This window comes from Rhinopithecus bieti, unplaced genomic scaffold (genome assembly GCF_001698545.2).
Source record: "Rhinopithecus bieti isolate Rb0 unplaced genomic scaffold, ASM169854v2 scaffold_56641, whole genome shotgun sequence".
NCBI lineage: Eukaryota > Metazoa > Chordata > Mammalia > Primates > Cercopithecidae > Rhinopithecus > Rhinopithecus bieti.
Genome location: NW_016822034.1, coordinates 211,228 through 216,094, shown reverse-complemented (window position 1 = coordinate 216,094; position 4,867 = coordinate 211,228).

Sequence of the window (4,867 nt, the reverse complement as noted above, 5' to 3'; positions counted from 1 at the left end):
TAAGAGGACAAGGATTAGGAAAGGTGGGTCCATGAAACACGACCAGAGGTTTTCTCAAGACAAGACTCACGATGATGCCCTCCCGCTCAAACTCAAAGCAAGAAACTCAGTTTAAATGTTCAGTCGAGCTATATTTTGGCTACAAGCATAGTTCCACTTTAAAGCAATTTCTGGAAACTTTTACAACTACAGGAATGCCTCTCATGCTAAGAAGGGATGCCCAGGACACGGCAATGCCACTCCCCACAAGTCTCACTGCATGAACATCACAGAGGCTGGCAGCTTGAGCACCTCCCACCTCAGCTGCAGAGCTGAGTGACAGGGAAGGCAGGAAGGCCAGAGGCAGGAAAGCTGCCTCTAGTCCTGGCTATGTGTATAAACCTGAGTGAGGGCTGGACCCTCACAAGTAAGATGGAGACAATCGCTCCACCAGCTCCAACAACACTCAGAGAGAAAGGAAGGCACGCTACAGTCCCGAAGGTGGTGGGCGTCTTCTGAACCCCACATCCTCCTGGCTCAAGGCCACTGTTTTCTGCCTTTGAGTCACGTCACACGTGGTACACCTTGCAACACGTGAGAACACACGGCAGGGTGTTCCTCCAACTCTCAACACGCGCCTCAAAGAGAGATAATCATGGGTCACCTTCAGCCCCATCGACCAGGGGATCAAGGACAGCACCCACGCCCAGAGGCGCTCGGACACCGCCACTGGAGACAATCTTAAAATGCTCTGTCAGAATGCTGCACTTGACTCTTAAAAGCCTCTCTGATGAGGATTCAAACAGCAAATAGTAAATGGGTAGCTTAAGGAACAGAGAAGGTACAGAATAAAAGAAAATGCAAATACAATTTTTAGCTAAGGAAGCTATAGTTCATGTGACTTCACTCCTTAAGCTGAAAACCGAACCGCCCACCCTCTTAGACATCAGGGAACTATAGAATTTGCTGCTACTACTGCTGCTGCTGCTACAAGCCTGCAAGGAGTATGCAAAAGAGACTAGATAAGGGCTCCAACAGAACCCCTGCCATGATCTGTGGTCCTTCCTACCACGTACTATAGGAGCCCAGGAGCTCTGGCTATGCCTCTCAAACCGGCCACGCAGGTGACTGCAACACAGCCTGCCATGATGTAAGTGGTCCTGGCTAAAAGGGGCTGGAGAGAGGGCTTTAGAGAAGCATGTTGGGTTCAAAAGCCTGGAGTGCTGAACAAGCCACGGGGAACAAATAAAACCCTAAAACCCAGGACCAACTCAAGGGGGATCTCCCAGCCACCACTCCACACTGCTGTCCCTGGTCTACGTGGAATCCGTCCCCCACATCAACTTCCTCACATTGCACACATTTTACCAGCCAACAGCCGCTCCTGGCTGGAAGCAAGAAGGATCCACAGCGCCAGGCATGGTGTCACGCACCTGTAGTCTCAACTACTCAGGAGGCTGAGGCTGGAGGATCCCTTGAGCCCAGGAGTTCAAGACTAACCTGGGCAACATAGTGAGACGCAATCTCTACAAAAAAACTTTCTTAATTAGCCAGGTATGGTGGCATATGCCTGTAGTCCCAGCTACTTGGAAGGCTGGGGCAAGAGGATCCCTTGACCCAGGACTTTAAGGCTGCAGTGAGCTATAATTGCACACCACTGCACTCCAGCCTGGGCAACAGAGCAAGATCCTGTCTCTAAAACAATAAAAGAAAATTAGTAAATAAATAAGAAGCACCCATAGATGGAGGATGGGTTGCAACTATGTGCCCCCAGTGACATTTCAGCAGCTAAGGACTTTTTGTGAACGCTGCTGGGTAGTGTCATCTTGGCCTCAGCAGGAACACAGCTTCTAAAGGTCAAGACCCAGTGAGCTGTGATATCCTGCTGCTCACAGACCACTTCAGCGGCAGCTGCTCTGCGAGCCCCATCAGCACGGAGGGAGCACCCTGGGTGTGGATACCTCCACACTAGCTCACGGTCATCTGTCTGGGACGCCGTCACAGGAAAGAAGGCCTGTACCCTGACCACCTGAGCCTTACCATGATAAATGCGCTGCCATTCACTTGCTTGAATATTCATCAATGAATATTTAATTCATTGATTTTTAATTCAACGATATTTAATTCTTTGATTTAATTCATTGATGTAAAAAAGAAAGACATTTGTCACAGATGCCAAACACTGGCTCTCTACAGATGCTGAACTACTGTACTACAGAAAACAGCAGCAAATTCTTCCAAAACTAATGGGTTTTGTCGTTTTGTTTTTTTTTGTTATTTTGAGACAGGGTCTCGCTCTGTCGCCCAGGCTGGAGTGCAGTGGGGCGAGCTCAGCTCACTGCAGCCTCAGCTTCCCAGGCTCAAGCAACTCTCCAGCCTCAGCCTCTCATGCGGTGGGGACTACAAGCAGGAGCCACCAACGCCCGGCTAATTCTTGTATTTTTTTGTAGAGATGGGGTTTCACCATGTTGGGCAGGCTGGTCTCAAACTCCTGAGCTCAAAGCAATCTGCCCACCTCGGCCTCCCAAAGTGTTGGGATTACAGGCCACCTTGCCCGGCCCCAAAACTAACGTTTTAATTCATATGTGAACCAAGTCCACCTTAATTATTTAAACTATTTTTCAGAGCCCAGGAGAAAATTTCTTTATAATCATGTGTATTTTGGGCTGTCAAATGACACAAGACTTTTTGGTGTCCCTGGAAGCACATGAACCCCTCCAGAAGTCACTGATGTTGTTAAAATATGTCCCAATTCCTGACATCTCTGGGTTTCCACATGGAAGCACACCAAGCATTTAGTGTACACACACGTACACACCACACATAAAGCAGTTATGTTTACTCAGGTTAGCATCAAACGCCCGCAAGCACTGAATCTGGCCCACGGCCTGTAGCTACCATCAATAAAGTGAGTCCGTAAAACGGGCAGGATGCCTACAAGTCTGATGCCGTATTTAAAATTCCCTTTCATCACTTCTTAGGCATATGCCCCAGGCACCATGGCAGCAAACTCAGTGCTACCTACGTGTGTAAGTATTTCTTTTACCCAAACTTAACAATTGAAATTTTGATTTACATGGAGGATGCAAGTAAAACAGCACGACTCTGACATCTTCCCAACTGTCCACTGATTTAACTCTTGAAAGCTCAGGGCTACTATTTCACATGTAATTTGTTCCCCCATCACTGAAATGCTCAGTGACCAATGTAATCCGAAAAAGTCTGCTTAGCTTTTCTGAAACTAGAAATTCAAGTCAACACCAGCTGAAAATCAAACAAAACACTGTTTTCATGCTTTCCCATCCTTGTCCCTGAATGGAGATCTTTTTTTTTTTTTGAGACGGAGTCTTGCTCTGTCGCCCAGGCTAGAGTACAGTGGCTGGATCTCAGCTCACTGTAAGCTCCGCCTCCCGGGTTCACGCCATTCTCCTGCCTCAGCCTCCCGAGTAGCTCGGACTACAGGCGCCCGCCACCACGCCCGGCTAGTTTTTTGTATTTTTTTAGTAGAGACGGGGTTTCACCGTGTTAGCCAGGATGGTCTCGATCTCCTGACCTCGTGATCCACCCATCTCGGCCTCCCAAAGTGCTGGGATTACAGGCTTGAGCCACCACGCCCAGCCCCGAATGGAGATCTTAAAACTGAAACTGAGGCCAGGTGTGGTGGCTGACGCTTGTAATCCCAGCACTTTGGGAGGCCGAGGTGGGCGGATCACCTGAGGTCAGGAGTTTGAGACCAGCCTGACCCACATGGAGAAACCCCAATTCTACTAAAAATACAAAATTAGTCAGGTTTGGTGACACATGCCTATAATCCCAGCTACTTGGGAAGGCTGAGGCAGGAGAATCGCTTGAACCTGGGAGGCGGAGGTTGCGGTGAGCGGAGATCGCACCATTGCACTGCACCCTTTATAAATTATCTTAGAAGGGGCCAGGCACGGTGGCTCAGGCCTGTAATCCCAACACTTCGGGAGGCCGAGGTGGGCGGATCACCTGAGGTCAGGAGTTCCAGGGCAGCCTGGTCAACACGGTGAAACCCCGTCTCTACTAAAAATAGAAAAATTAGCCGGGCGTGGTGGCGCATGCCTGTAATCCCAGCTACTCAGGAGGCTGAGGCAGGAAAACTGCTTGAACCCAGGAGGTGGAAGTTGCAGTGAGCCAAAATCGCGCCACTGCACTCCCAGCCTGGGCGACAGTACGAGACTCCGTCTCAAAAAAAAAAAAAATTATCTTAGAGGGGGCGGTGGTCACGCATGTAGTCCCAGCACCTTGGCAGGTTGAGGCAGGTGGATCGCTTGAGGCCAAGAGTTCAACAACACTTGCTGGGCAATATAGTGACACCTCATCTCTACCAAAAAAATATATATATATATCTTATAGATGGACTGAGAAAAATCCCTAGAGAACTGACATGTTTTTCTCTACTTTCTTCAATGCCAAGCCGAAAGTTTCACCGCTCGGGCAGTGCAGCTCTGGTTTCACGGGGGGCTAAATTCCAAAGTGCGGGACGGGGGTAGAATCTAGGAACCACACCCGAGAGAGACCAGTGTTTAGGCAGCGAGGCATCAACCTGGAGGGCACGGACGCCTGAGCACGCGGCTACTCAGGCCGAACCGCGACCTGGACCCGGTACGCGGCCTCGGCGAGGGCGGGCGGGAGTGCCCTCCTCCGGGGCAGCCGGACTCCTGCCGACTTTTGGGAGGCTGGGAGGGCTCCAGGCCCGGCTCTCCCGGGGTTCCCGCACGCTATGCGCGGCCCCTGCAGCTGCTCCGCGCCCCCAGACGCGCCCGAGGCCTCGGAACTCCAAGCGGCCCCCGCGCCGCCGGTCCCGCTGCCCAGGGGCACCCTGGCCCCAGTTCGCCGCGCACCCACCCCCTCGGCCCCACGCGCG